Genomic DNA, 16,623 nt, shown 5'->3' with positions numbered 1-16,623 from the left:
CTTTCGCCGTAGCCTGTGTAGCCTATGTAAAAGTGGCCTGATGTTTATACTTGTGCGCTGGTGTGTGCGTGGAGCCGGCCATGTGTGTGTGTAGTTAGGCTACGGTGAAAGCTCTGCCGGAGCCTCCGCAGAACTGTAAACAAGCGGCGCCGCAGTAAACTGCTGTGACCTAACGACACACACACAGAACGTGGAAGGTGTGTGTTGCCAGAAGACACATTTTGTTTCAAATTAAGCTGGAGGCAGCAAAAAAAACAGCTGGCTAAACTATTTAAAAATAGCGGGTTTGTTCAGGACACCCCCGTCTGTCGCTTTCACGTCACCTTTTCGGCTCGCCTCAGCTCGCTTGGAACCTCGACTGAGGAGGTACTAAAAAAAGTACCTGTTAGCAGGTACCAGGTACTTTTTTTCGTAATGGAAAACCAAAAAAGGCGAGTCGAGCTGGTACCATGTAATGGAAAAGCGCCATAAATTATAAAAAAGTTATAAACACTGCAGAAATGACTCAAATGTTTGTCCAATATCTACATTTCGTCAATAGTGATAAATTGCCGGTAAAACAAAATGAAAAACAGTTACTCTCAGATGGAGCAATATAGCAGCATTGGTGCAACCTGCATGGAGGAAACTGTGGGGCTTCTATAATTACTGAAGCTGTCAAATAATTTAGGCAACAGACCAACAACACAAGTGTGAGAAAGACACCTTGGAGGTTCATGCAGCATTAAAATTTGACAAGATAGATTGTGCCTCAACAGTTTACTCTCTTGTGTATTTAAGACATCCATCCCTTGAAGGAACAAGACATTAAAATTACAATAATTTATGTGAAAATCGCATACAGTGTTACTCCTGCATGAATGAACTTAACACTGCACATTGCTCTTTTCCAAAGAGAACACAGTGTTACACTGACGGGTGATCAGGTACATTTAACAGCTCATGCATTCACTGATGTTGCTCAACAGAAAAATACTAAATCATATGGAGTACTTTGTGAATACAACTATTCCAAAGAGCATTTCACAACATAATGTTCTGACATTGTTCTTTTTATATGTTAACTTAAAAATATCTTGTAAAGTATATCATTTAACCAGACAAAAGCTACAGAGTGCTGTCAGCAGAGCCAGGCATGCCTCAAGCAGCATTGTAAAGCAAGTACTTAAAATAATTTTTCCACAACAATGAAACATTTTGAGTCGGCTCATAACCACCCTCACAGAATCCTGCCTGTAGCTGCTTGGCAAGCAAGCAGCGAGGACATTTCAGAAGAAAAGCAATAAAAGCAACACTAATTATTTACTGGCTGGTTTTTACCTCTGTAAAATGTTTCAACGACTGTACGTTACAATGAACAAATGAATATTAAAGCATATTGATTCCATTTATATCACCATATATGGCACAAGCCAAACTGGTCCAACTGCCAGCCTCAACACTTGAATATGGTCTGACTGTAATGACAGAACAAAGTGCGATTTCAAGTTTTCATCTCTAAGCAGCAGTCCTTTTTTCAAAACAGCTTGCATTGTTTTTGATCATGTATGTGGAAGGAATGGAACAGCAATAGCAAGCATTAGTTTTTGTTGCTATTACATCCACTTTATGGATCCTGTGATTGCACTGGATGCAATATTACTTCCTAGAATGGCATGACCTGCCCTACTCTGACCATAACCAACCTCACTCCTCATGACTAAACCTAAACAAGATAAGTCAACAGCTCTGCGTAACAGAGCTTTGAGCTTAATGTTAGCGTCAGCATGGCAATATGCTTATAATGTTTACCATGTTCACATCCTAATATAGCATGTTAGCATGCTAACATTAGCTAATTAGCACTATATACAAACTACAGCTGATGATGATGGGATTAACTATTTTTACAACTGCTGTTATGTTGCTCTCTAATACTCGTGGCCATAATGTTGAGGTTCTAAAAAAACTGTAGATGGTCAAAGTGAATAACGTGTTTTTGGTTTTCTGGCCATCTGATGAATGTAAATCCAGTATTCACTGCTAGCTCTGTTTTTGGTCTGTACCGACTTTTAAAGGGGGGCAATGTCTCTTTAGCTGCGAAATACTCCACTATGTTCTGCTTTTTGGTGCTGCAGTGTATGGGTTTTTAGTGCGTTTTCCACAGAAAACATCTACCTGCTGCAGTTGAAAACGATACCATGAGAGCAGTGAGAGTGAACCAAAACAGTAAAATTCTGGGCCAGACCGCTAAACAATAAGCTTAAAACTCACTATCTGTATAGCCGAGGGGGAACTGTAGATTCAGGTGAAAATTCTCTGCAGGTTCATCACTACGGGAGACACCTTTTACATTGTCACTTTGTTTTCACGTTGTTATTTGATTTTGTTATTATAGATTACAAAGATATCATAGATTATCATAAATACCTTGGAGTTCACTTGGACGACAGGCTAGAATGGGATAGGCCCTCTACAAGTAAGGTTCAGCCAAAGACTCATACCCCCCCGCACTCATTCCTGCCAGTGGCCATCAAACCTTTTAATTCATCCCCATATATATATATATATATATATATATATATATATATATATATATATATATATATATATATATATATGAGCTATTTAACTGAGCCAACCCAGCCACAGTACAATATATATCTTTATACATATTATTCATAATAACCTTCATTTTGCACGCCCAATGCACATCCAATCTGAACACTGTATACATGCTGGGTTTAATACTTTTTTAATATACTTTTTTAACTTTTTAACTTTTATCTCTTATATTATGTTAGTACTTGTGTTTTTGATATTTGATATGGGATTGCATCCCTGCACTATTCTTTGTATCTCTTTGTTCATTGCTTTTGTTCGTGTCCTGCTGCTGTGACTATCTATCTATCTATCTATCTATCTATCTATCTATCTATCTATCTATCTATCTATCTTTCTTAACTTTTTACTTTTGCAGTATTATGACTATTATTCTCTTAGCTAGATCATGTGTTTCACTACCCTTGCATGTTTTCAGGCTTGTAGAGTTTACAGTGACACACATGGACTGTGTCCTCCACAGGAGGAAACTGCTGCTTCCTCCAGGAGCTGATCAAACACTCTCCAACCAACCTGACTCTTCACAGCTCACCCGACAGATGTCTGCCTCCAAGGGTTTGCGTGTCTACTGCCTACTTTGCAAACAGGACGGATTTTCCATCCACAGTTTACAAAGCTGGCTGGACCTGACAGTGCACATGCCTTGCAAAGAAATTGTCCTCTTTCCTACACAATGGTGACCAAGGTCAGCTGTTAAGTCTTCAAATAGACCACCATCAAAGACATTAAATTCTGCCTGTGCCAGTAAATGACCATCCACAAACTCTTTTCATCATGAGAGGGGGCAGTACCTGCAGGGTCACATTGCAGAGTAAAACCAAAATCTACCAAAAGTACTCAACAATATTGCTCAAGTAGGGGTACAGCTGGAGGCACATGGCTAGAAAAACAATCAAATAAAACAGTTAATCTAAACTTCTTTTGTTAAAAATCATTAGGCATCCTAAATATTTTATCTTCTCTAAGATGAACAAACTGGTCATTTTGGCATGAAAAAGTAATGTTTAACATATATGTGACGTCCATAAGTGTACACTCAGTAAGTATTGTAAAAGTTGTACAAAGATGTTCAGCGCATTGATGCTTGGTGTGGCTGTGAGAGGGCCCTTGGCTGAGAAGAGGGGGCAGTCATCCAGTGATGCGTTACGTGAGATGCTTTTCAAACAGTGGGTGAACTGACCCCTGAAGCCGGGTCACCGCATGATGCCCCGATGTCCAGCGAGGCTCCACCCTCTTCTGTGAGAAGGGGCAGTTGGGTCTTCACAATAAGACAATTCATCTCTGTAATGAAGTCGTGTTCCCAGAGAGAGAAAGGCTGGCCGGATGGATGGATGGCTGGCGGTCCAACAACTGGCTCTAAAAGTGGGGGTGGGGGTGAAGGTAAAGGGAGAGGGGGTGGAGGCTCTATAGAGGCCAGTGACGTCATCCTGCTGTAGATTGCACCATTTGTTGCCTATTAGGGAGAAAATTTGGAGTGGAATAGGAACTGGATTCAGTGACATTTAAACATTGTAAGATAGTACATATATTAAAAAAAATCCTGATATAATCATGAACTACAGAACGACATGAACTAACTGTAATTGATTATGACTGTTAGGGCTCTCACTTTTTCAAAATCGAGTTTGAATGAATTTGAACAAACATATTTTTTTTTCAAATGACATTGCATAATGATACAAGCAGCAGATGAGGTGGTACACTGCTTGTCTGCAGGGAGTGCCAGGACATAAAGAGTAATAACAGTTAAATATGTTAGCCATGCCAGCTAATTGTTACCTGTTCTGTTGTTAAAGTAAAACGGTAAACTTCAGTTATGACGAGAGTATACGACACAACAAACGTCTCTTTGGTTTGTCTTTGGGTCGCCCATTTTTACTGTCCCCCAAGTAACCAACATAACACATAGGTTCCTACCTGTGTAACACTTTCGTATGCGGTCAATGTACACAGGATCTGTGTGTGTCGCATTGTTGTTGTCCCTATTGTCAGACAACAGAATTAGTGTGAAATTTGATTGTGGCTCATAAATACTATGTTGACCAGGCATTACCAAGCTGCTGCAGCTGCAGATGAAATCATTACTTTACGATCATCATACAAAATAAACAAAAACACACGTTAATGGTGACAGCTGTGCTGGGAGATTGTCTATAGGTTTGATATGAGGAGTGGGTTAAAGTAACAAAAGGTTGTCATATTCAAGTATGGCCATAAGGCATCTGTTGCCACATCAAAATGAGCATTTATGCTTGAAAAACACAAAAGAATGCTGGCAAAACAACTCTAAACTATATTATAAATGTGGGTTCTCTGCTTCTGAAACATTTATGGTTACACTGAAACTGTGACAGAGCCATGTGTGCATGCCGTAAGACTCCACTGCCCACAGTATTTTTCAAGACAAGTACATTTTGGCAGGCAAAATCTGGGCTGACTGTGTTCTCAAAGTCAGCAAACAAACAAAAAAGTGCATTTCAGGAATACTGCATTTTGAATATGAACAGGTGATTGCAGATTAAATATTTATATTTTTTCCCATGTTAAAATTGTTGTTCAAATAAAAAATAATAAAAAAAATCCACATCCTGATAGATTGAAAATTTCTAGAAGTTTTTGGCGAAGGCATGTGCTCTCTGAGTGCTTTCTAGTTTCCAGATCTTTTGTATACGTGGATGGAGCAGGGTCAGGTCTGTCCCCCTTTGCATTTTGGGTAACATCTGGAGAGCGTATGTGTCACAGCACAATGTCTCACTGCGAGATTCTCTATGTCAGCGACCTTCACAATCACCTGTTAAAACATTGTGTGTGCCAGCTACTTCATACATACTCAAATTACACTCAGTGACTCTTATCAGGGCTGAAGCATTACACTTTGATTGGCTGTGGTTTACACATTTTAAATACTTAAATACTTGGGTGTGTTCACTGTTTAGTACATAGCTAAATGGACTATGCTTTATAGACAGAGAGAGAGAGAGAGAGAGAGAGAGAGCGAGAGAGAGAGAGAGAGAGAGAGAGAGAGAGAGAGAGAGAGAGAGAGAGAGAGAGTGGGATGACTAAATGGTAGAAACATGCCAGTGGTGCACATGTACTTTATCCATGTGCAGATAAAGTCACTAAGTTTTAGATGATGTATTTTTTAGCCAAATTTTCATATCTATGTAGTTTTTAAAATGTGTGGGGGGAGGGGCGTTATGATAACCTTAATTGGCTTATATGACGATGTGTCAAGCTTCAGACTGCTAATTAGCCTGATAAGGTTGAGTTGTTTTGATTTTGTTTTGAATGTGATCCATCACAATTTGCATGTTTGTGTTTGTTATTCCAAATTCCACTTAAATTACTTTGGCTCTGTTACAGTATAAAAATGTCTACATCTCAATGCAACTGTGACCACAGCAGACTCAAAAATGGCCTTCCATGGTATCTGTGTTGTTTCTACTCTACTGTATGTGACTTTGATTCATGATGACTGCGAGTGGACCTCTGACCTTAAAATGGTAGTGCCGCTTAATCCAAGATTAGGCATGTTTTCTCTGTACGAAGTACAAATCTCCCTCCATCTATCAAAGCAGAAATGCTTTTGAAACATTTAGAAATGGCTCAGGATAAATCTGTGAGGATATAAAGATGTTGACGCTGAACCAAAAACAGCAACAAATATGAAAAGACCATTTCATCTCTGACCCTTTTTGGATTTTATGGCCTCCTATGTACTTGGCACAGGAAAACCCAAAGGTTCAAATACAAGTCAGTTAGACTGTCCGGTTTATTCTCACACAAATTTAGTGGGAATGGGAGGACAACTAACATTATATTCCTGTTCTTTCTCACATCCAGACCTTGCTTGCTATGTCAGAATATCTTACATTTCAACATTCATAATACTCCATCTGTCAATATCCTCTAAGCCCTACTGATGCCTTAATTTGAAGTGTCGTAAGCCGATCACACACAGATCCACACCTTGCTGGGACCGCTGCCGAGCCTCGTCACCGGTTTGTTTTCTCGAGGTCTCAGGTTGTTCCTCTCGGTTTCATAACAGTTTGAAGTATTTCCTGTGGAGGACTTTTCAAGGCCGTAATTGGGAGCAGATGAGGAGGCCCCTGCGTGCTTCCATGGTGATGTCAGACCTGGTACAGGGAAAAGCATGGCAGGATGGGGGTGGGAGGTGGAGGTGGGGGGAACATGCGGTGAGCCAGAATGTCTGAGAGGCGGCCGGCTCTCAGCAGGTCTACAGGTGGGCAGACTGGCAGCAACACCACTGCAAAACACAGTCAAATAGCTTATACAGATATCACATGTGGAAAAAACTGTTTATTTAAAAAAAAGAGAGAAAAGTTCATGGGATGGGTATTTTTCTCACAAAACATAAACGGGTAAATCAATAGTATAGTTTTGTGATCTGGTTCTATTAATTAAAAAAAATAGCTTATTTGTAACACAAGGCATATTAAAGTGCTCATATTGTGCTTTTTGGCTTTTCCCCTTTCCTTTATTGTGTTATATATCTTTTTGTGCACATTATAGGTTTACAAAGTGAAAAAGCCCAAAGTCCACCCCAAAGGGACTTACCATCTTCCAGAGAAAACACTGTTCACAAACTGCTCCAAACAGCTCTGTTGTAGTCCAGCCTTTACTTCCGTGACGAACATGCTTCACTTTGTAACACACGTTATAATGCTCGCCTAGCTGCTAGCATGGCACTCCCTCATACTCTGCAACTGACAAGCAAGCAGTACTTACTGCGCATGTGCGACTCCCAACAAAGATGGATAGAAGTGAGATGTCTCACTCTGTAGCTAAAACAGAGAGCTCAACACACAGGGTGAAAAGAGGAGCTGCAGCAATGTGCAGTACAACAAAAATATGGTGTTTTCTGAAAATTAAACCATGTAAACCTATTCTGGTACAACCTCTAAATACAATTATGAACCTGAAAATGAGCATAATATGAGTACTTTAATATGTTAGTACAATGTTTTCATCAACCATTATCTAATCAAAGAGAGACATTTTTTCATTTTAAGCATTAGTGTGGCTGCTTGATTGTTGTGCTCTGCTTGTTGAGATTCTGTGATCTAAAATGTAAATTCGTTAAGCACTTTGCTCTTATCCTGGTACACACAAACTTTGCCCACCTAGTGTTGCCCTGACCCATTTCACTGCGTGCGGGACATTTGCATGAAAGGAATGAAACTCGATGCCAAAATAAACATCAATTAAAGCTGTCAAACACCACCCAAAACAGCTGCAGCTTTGAACAGCTCGACCAGCAGGCTTCAAAAGCGAGCCGTCTTTAAAGGGCTGCCTCGCATGTACGAAAGGCCAGGCTGGAATTAGCACGGCTTCAGTTAAACAAAAATTACCTCTGCTAATGAACTGAGGCAAGATCATGTCAGTAAATCCCCCGTTAGGTAAACGATTTTCCCTCTGTCATTAACCATTTATTAAAAAGTATGATTAAAGAAAGGAGCCACAGAAATTGTTGCTACAAAACAAAACCAATTAAAAATGCATGTGCAGATTTTTGTGATGAGATCAGATTCTAATACAGATACATGATTGTAGTTCATTTAAAGTGGTGAAAATCAAAAAGAAAAGGCTATTTTTTCTTATGATCACTGCACGGTTGTGTTTGCTTGTTTTTGCAGTTGTAGAGTTAAAAGAAACAGTACAGCTAAGAATGGTGTTAACAGAGCCGACAGGTCCTCAGGAGGAGCAAACAAACAGCAAACAGGTATTTGTTCCCTCCTGGGGACGTGCAGGAAGAGCTGCAGCGATTTGTCAGTACAGGTTTTTGTCTGATTTTAATCTATTATGGCTCCTTTCCTCTTGTCCACTTGCTCATACAGAGCTCCCATTGAGTAACTGCCATGGCTCATTACTGCTTCAATACCAAACCATTTTTCGCCTGGACTGGCTGGATTAGGTTGTTCCTGAGATCTTGCCTCTCTTCTACAAAGCACACTGATGGTAAGAGAGAGGCAAGGGCTGCTGTTGACCTTTACCAGTTTACAAAAAGCAAGGTGAGATGAAGACACTTAGAAACCTTAAAATCAGTGTTAAGTCATAACAGGGATGAAAACAGCCTAAAAGAGCAACAGTCATGCTGACAGCTCTATGAGGCTGTACTCAGGCACAGCAGTGTTGAGCTAAATGCTATACGTTAGCATGCTAACATTTGCTAATTAGCACTAAACACAAAGTACAGCTGAGGCTTATGATAGTGTCATTAGTTTTGCAGGTATTTGGTTAAAAAGTATTGGACAAAATATAGTTTTGCTGGTGGTGGTGCTATATGAAAAGTCAGGGTCAGATCATCAAAGATATTACAATTCATCCTAAGGGGGGACACAATATGTGTGCACCAAATTTCCTGACAGTCCCATAATAGTTCAATAGACATTCCACTCAAAACCACAAATGTCTACTCCATAGTTGGAGGAAAAGTCAGGAGATCGCCAAATTCATTAGGCTTCATCCTCTGGGCACTATTAATGTTTGTATAAAATGTCTTGGCAGTATATATTCAATAGTTGTTGAGATCAGTCTGGACCAACCAAACAACTGGTGATAATAAAGACATAAAGACACACAGTTTGCATGACTAAAAAGAGAAATAAAACAAAGGATACACATTAAAATTGCATTCCTTTTGCAAACTTGTAGTGCATTTACAGTACTGTGCCCATCTGTCTTCGGCCTGACCTTTTAAATATCAGTATTTCTTCCAAATGAAAGCAGACTGTGTGCACTCACAGCAATTCCTCTCAGAATTGTGCAAATAAAACATTTCTCACTGAAAGGTTTACACCATCACATACTGGAGGTGATACTGAGCACATTCATATTCCTAAAGACCAAAATAAACGTTGGATTCATTGTTGTATTTCATATGAAAAGCAAAGCAATGGAGGCTCCCAGACATCTCTCCAAAACACTGAAAAGGTAAACACATTTTCACATTGCTACATGCAAAGTAAAGCACCAGCCAAATTACCAAATTAACACTGAGTCGGTGGAACGTCGGAGGAGAAGAAATAAAAGCTTCGCTCTGCTTTGATCTGACGTCTTTGAGAGGAATCTTCTCGGCAAAATGTTAATCTACCCTCTACATAGCAGATTACCTCCACCCCCCATCCAAATGTGACTGTTCTCAGATGGTCAAGGTAATTTTGACCCACTTAGGCTGCTTTGATCCAAAACCCCTTTTAAGAGATCCTCCATACAAGAGTTCAAACTGATTTTGTCATTGCCGACCACAGCCCTCTGCTAAGATTCAGAGTCAAAGCTAAAGCTCTTCCAAGCCGCCAGTGTAGCCAGCAGAGTTGAAAGCACTTTCTAATGCTGATGATCAGTGCGAGTGACTTGCTGCTAATGGGTTGCACTCCCACTTTGTTGAGGGGTGGTTGTGGCTCTGTCTCATACTTTGGGACAGGAAAGGTTCTTTATTTCCTTTCAAGAAAATTATGAAGTTTTTGAAATTATCTTGTTTGCTCTTGTATTCATCTGGTTTCGGCTGAGACTTTATGTGGCTCTCCTTTTAATGTCTCTCTTACTGTGATTCTGGGTGCTACTGTGCAAATCCAAGTCGATTCACCGCCTCAGAACAGGCGGTGAATCGACTTGGATTTGCACAGTAGCAGTGCAGTAAAGCAAAGCAACAAAGGAACAGCAAAGTAATTAAAGAAACAGATAACGAGGCAGAAACACAAGAGAGGGTTGAAAGACATGTTTTAATGACTCTTCAGAAGTTATCTCAAAGCCTCTTTACTTGGAGACCTGTTCCCTGTCAGCACTGCTCTCCCTTCCAACTTTTTTTAGGAATGTGTGAGCAGCACTCTGTCTGAGTTTACATAACTCATAAACCAACTTTTGTGCCAGAACAGCAAAAGCTTTACATTTCAGATTCACACTGCAGATACTGTATGTTGTCATCCCTCATTGCTGATAGATTGGTCACTTTACCCCACTAAGCTAATATCACTGAAGTACCTTTTTCAGCTTACGGACCCATTATACTTGCTGTAGAAACTCGTCTGCCAGTGAAGTGCTGCTTTGGCATTCAACAAAGCAGTATGATGGAAAATATGTAGATTTCAATGATTTTGCATCATTTGTACTTGTATGTACTAAATCATCTCAAATCCCCCAAATGATTTTGAGGCTTGGCTTGCTGGGCTTGTTACAGGGTATCAGTACTTCACAATCAAACTGTCAGTTTGACAGCAGGTAACACAACAAGCAACAAGGGCAAAATATGCTGCAGGTAGAGTTGAAAGGCAGTTTACTTTGTCAAGATCAGGCTTGTGATGGCCAGTAACAGGCAGACAGAGAGGATCGAGAAAACATCTCAGAAAATCGGCAGGAACACATTTCCAACATGTAGTCAGAACAGGCAGGTTTCCCCACAGGCTGAGTTCATTCTCATGGTTGAACTCCACGGCAGCAATCACTATTCAGAGACTGCAGTCACAAGCTTACTTAACTCATTTCTAATATTCTGCACATACTTTTACATTCTGCCCTAATCATTGCACACTTTCAACTGCATTTCCTCAAAGATATGTGAAATGAAAACTTAATAAAGTAGCAGAACCTTTTTGTGGTTGGGTCACCTAAATAATTCTATGAGAAAATCAAAGAGGGAAACAGGCAGGTAAACTAACCTAAGCTAAACTAAGGTGGCTTGAATGTATGGCCACATACATCACACGCACAAGGGCCATATATGGCCCTGTATGCATGCCCTCTAAATTCCGGAAAAAAAAAGATTGTAAAACATTTAAGGATTTTAATAGTAGGTTTTTGAGAAAATACATTCAACAGACTGTCATTTATTTATGACTCAACTACTCCCCACTAATAACATAACTTTTTGTCCAGTTTTATCTCTACCACAATATGCATGTAAAAAATGTAAAATGATGGTTTTTCAAAAGAAACTGACACAAAAACATGCTAAACACTCAAAATAAAGCTATTTCAGAGCTAATTAAAGAGAATGATCTATAATACAAAGATTAGAAAAATGTGCATGTCTGGTGTATGGTACTGGTACTGTTGAAATATACTGGCAATGTTTGGTGTTCCAATGCTTTGAGTGTCCAAATGTAGTACATACTCTTTATAAGAGTGGGCCTGGTTTACTACTGCTCCTGCTGCTGCTGCTGATAATTATGCTGCTTTACATCTTGTATATTTGATATAATTGGGTGGCTCCATGAGTTATTAAGTTAGACCTTTTTAAGGCAAACAAAGTTACAGTGAAATAGACTGTTTGTTGTGTATGTTAACCTGCCCTAACAAGTGAAACAAACTCACAGTAAAGTCGGGAAATTGTCAATCAAGCTCAGTGAGAAGACGTCTAATCAGGCCATAAAAGTGAACAATAGCTCTGTAGGGGCTTAAAGAACAAATTTCTGCACATTATGTCCAATGCTGTATTAGATTTTCATTAAACCTTCTAGACAACTTTCATCAAAGCAGAAAGTAGATACATTTCAGATATATAGGCCTGTTTTCACTGCAGACATTTTGGGCTTTTTTTGTAGGAAAAGCACATGTGTAATTAATAACACTATTGCAGTGCCCGTTGAAAACGTGCCTGTTTGGAACGAGCAGATTTCTTGGCCTCCAGTATTGTGGCTTGCAGCTTTCTCTAGAACCGCTTATCCAAACAACTTTAAACTCGACACTGCGTTTCCTTGGGTCTTCAGCAGTAGACCCGCCAATTTTGAAGTCGTTCGGATGAACAGGTGTTGAGAAAGTCGAAAGACAGACAGACAAACAGACAGGGACTCCCATTTAAAGTGTTCATATTATGCTAATTTTCAGGTTCGTAATTGTATTTTGAGGTTATATCAGAATAGGTTTACATGGTTTCATTTTCAAATAACACCATATTTTTGTTGTACTGCACATTGCTGCAGCTCCTCTTTTCACCCTGTGTGTTGAGCTCTCTGTTTTAGCTACCGAGTGAGGCATCTCACTTCTGTTCCGTATTTATTGGGAGTTGCACATGCGCAGTACCTAGGTAAGCGTTACAAGCCAGTCAGAAGCAGAGTATGAGGGCGTGCCATGCTAGCAGCTAGGCGAGCATTATAACGTGTGTTACAATGCGATGCATGTTTGTCACAGAAGTAAAGGCTGGACTACAATAGAGCTGTTTGGAGCAGTTTGTGAACAGTGTTTTCTCTGGAAGATGGTAAGTCCTTTTGGGGTGGACTTTGGGCTTTTTCACTTTGTAAACCGATTGCATGCACAAAAAAGATATATAACACAATAAAGAAAAGGGGAAAAGCCAAAAAGCACAATATGAGCACTTTAAGTTACATTAATTATGGCTGCATTCTAGGTGTGTCAGTTTCAGGGCCCTGGTATTGTACATGTTGCATTATTGTCATGGCTTAATGAGAAACCTAAATAGGAATTAAATGGAAAGAGTGTAAATGAGGCAATAGAGAAATGCAGTGTTTGCATAGTTTACTATTATGGAGAGGCCATTGTAAAACTATCATTTGGGGGAAAGCATTTAGTTTAGCTTCAGTGGAAATCCATTTCTGGATGTATCCAAATATACAGTAGTACACCCATTGTGCCTGCATGCAGCCATTGTTCTTGTTGTTGCTAACTTCCAGTTCTTTTTCTATTGTCATGTGGCAAACAAACCATAAGATAAACTTGCAACTTGTCGCAATTATTTACAAATGTGTATGAGCCAGCATTGTTGTTTTTGTCTTCAAGTTCCTCATCACCACCACTGCCTTTAGATTTCTCGTCTACTTAACAGTCTTCTCTTACTTTGTGAAATTGACAAAATAAACTATTTCACTTCAAAGACTTGGTAAATGAAGCTGTTTGTCATCATTTGAATAATCCACACAAAGTAAGATTTATTTGGTCCCACTGTTCTCAGCTCTGACAAACAAGAACTCAATACAACAACAGCTTGAGTTTTCCCACAATGCTCCCATTAGTGGGACCTGCACTTTTTCCTTGGGAGTGGAATGTGTCCCCGCTCTCCATGTGGAGAAAGAACAAGGCTTTTAACTTCCACTGAAAAATGCAAGAAATCTGCTAAGACTTTATGTTTCTCCCCTGGGTCACATTTGCACATTTGTGGCTAATGAAAAACCATTTGCTGTGTGTTTCGTTGTGCTCTGGAATGAAGTCCTAATGGTAATTAATTGATTCCTAGCACTCTGTGGCAATTACCACAGTTCTTGGGAGAAATGAAAGAGACTGCCAATATTTTTTGCATTAATAGCATAACCTTAATTTGGACACAAAGCAGAATGTGTAATGTTGTACTACAGGGACTGCTAATTAGAAAAAAAGAAAAAAATGTTGAGTTGTTATTAAGGGAGTTTTTGGCCTTCATAATTCCAAATCTTAATATCAAGACAAAAGAAACAAAGACAAGGGTCCTTTATTTTACGGAGGGTGCTCAATGTTGAAACTCCAAAGACAGCCCGAATGGAGGGTAAAGAAGTGTCCGTTTAACATCACTCTTTCATTCAAAAAGAAAAAAAAAACTTTAAAAGCTGTTTTATGCTAATGTCAAGCTTAATTGGCATTAGAAAAATTGCTCTGGCATACGAAGGGGCTCCAAGATTAGCCAGAAGAGAAAGAGCAAGATAAAGCCTTCAAAAGGCCTATTTCAGAGGAATTATAGTGTCCTTTGAACATCATCCAAGTTTTAAATACATTAAAAGCCTGTTGGCATACATGTAAATTAAGCGGTACCAAAGTGTTCCAAAGAATTCATGGTGAATCAGACCAAGGGTGTGAGGATAAAATGCAGGGGGAACATGTCCCAGAGGGAGACGGGGAGGAATCCTGCCATCTCCCACAAGCCTCTCTGCTCGTCCTTTCTTCTCCATGTCCATTCTGCCGCGGGCCAAGTGGCTTAACTTAGATGAAAAGAACAACAGCTAGAAGCTCCCTTGGCAGCAGAGCCCTCACGCTGTCCAAAGTGCCAGTGATGGAGCATTGTGTATAGCATATACAAAAGCCTGTTTAGCAGCACTAAGCACAGAGCACCAGGGATTCCTCTTATTCCTCTGGCCGGCTGGCTAAACACTGGCACAGCTGGGTCAGGGTAGGCTTGGGTGCAGGAATGTCTATTCTTCACTGTCCTGTACATCATGTATGGTGAACGGATAAAATAGTGGGTTCTGTGTGCTCTTATGGAACCTCCCAGGATTCCTTACCTACCACCACGTGCGCAGGTGCAATGCTTTTAACCCCTCAATACCATGTCCCTGCAAGTTTGGAGGGATCCTATTGCCAGTGACATAAGGAGTAGATTATGCCATACTTGAAGATAGCAAGAAATCTTTCCAGCTCCACAACTATCATTTGCCATTGATACTTAACATAGCAGTCCAATGCAAAGAACATAATGGTTTGCTGGTACAAGTTCATAATGTTATATTATGCTTTGATTTAGCTTGACAGTCATGTGTATTTAGAGATTCTACTTTTAAAACCATCTTTAGATTCCATCCATTGAGCATTAGAAGGCGTGTTTAGGTACTGGTTTATAAATAAAGATGCAAATATATGACAACATGAGAGCACATCAGCTGTATCAGTCATGAAAACATCCTGGTCCTGTCAAAGCAGGTACATGAACTGCTCTTACAGTGTTCATATAATGCCTTAGTTAAAGTACTTCTGTCAGCATTGGAAGATTAAACTCATCTTTAGCATTTCTTGATGTTCCCCAAAACTCCATCCTGGGTACTCTGTTATTTTTTATTTGTATATGTGTACATGTTACAAATTGGACATTTAACACTTAATTGGGAATCAACTCTCTCCATTGTTGTGCAAATTATACTTGGTTCTTTATATCTATTAACACTGCTATATGTTAGTTATACACAATTACAGTTTCTCTGACAGATGAATGTCTCTAGATGTTCTTCCAGGTCATGTGTTGTTGGTATGGTTGATACCAGTAGCTTCTCACAGTCAGGTCATCTCATTCCCACCTTCATGCTAATTTCAACAAGACAGCAGCAAATGGGCAAGTAGACGTGAGTAAAGAAGGAAAACATTCCCTGAGTGATGTAACCTATCGTACAACGGCTTGCAGTTAGTACTGTGAAAGTACAGTGATTTGTATATTTGTGCATTCATCATGTATGTTACAATTTAACCAAATAAATGGATTTATTCCACAATGTATAGAGATTAGGGATGTTTTGATGTTTTGCCATAAACATCCCAAGATTTATTAGACTCTACCACTATTGCAGCATTATAAGTCTGGTAGGTAGGATTGTGAAGATCCAGGACTTGAAAATGTTAACATTGACAACTTCTCAGTTCCTCCCCCCTAAAGCCCAAAACGGTCTTCTTAGTGCATCTGAACAGGGAGCGGTGGATTTTTGCAAATCGCACTACAGGCTGTTGTGGTGCCAGAGGAGCCAGATTTTTTTATATGACCTGCTTCATGTAGTTCTACTGGAACATAGGGTCAGTTTCAGCAAATATGACAGAAAGTTAGTTTTATAAGGCTTACCTACTGCACCTTTAATGAAAAGGAATTAGCCCGTGACAGAGAGACTGAATATCCATACTGCAGCTCCAACTGTACGTGGTCAAGTCATCAGGTTTGCCAAGAGGATTTACATCTCAAGACAAACAGTGACATGAAAGCTCTGAATCCTCAAGAGACTGAAGCACTTCATTTAAAGTTAAGAAGATTTAGATCAAAAGGTTGGAGAGGGGGAAAAAATACACTCAAAAGACGACCCTCGGAAGAAAAAAAACGTGGACTTCACAGTGTTAAGCTGTACAAGTTCACAGCCATGGCAGGACACAGTCTGTTCCTTCACAGCCTCAGAGAGATGAAAGGGAAGATTGTCCGCTCGCTTTGATTCAGACTTGCCAAACGAAGTCTAAAGAATGCCTGGCAAACTTTGTTTTCTGAAACCTCAAAGTTCTTCAGTATCCCCACCCCCACTCCTCCTTCCCTTCCTTCTATTAGCTAAAGCAAGCGAG

The sequence above is a fragment of the Sander lucioperca genome, chromosome 3 (assembly GCF_008315115.2).
Source record: "Sander lucioperca isolate FBNREF2018 chromosome 3, SLUC_FBN_1.2, whole genome shotgun sequence".
In the NCBI taxonomy this organism is placed as follows: domain Eukaryota; kingdom Metazoa; phylum Chordata; class Actinopteri; order Perciformes; family Percidae; genus Sander; species Sander lucioperca.
Note: the sequence above shows the minus strand (reverse complement) of the source record.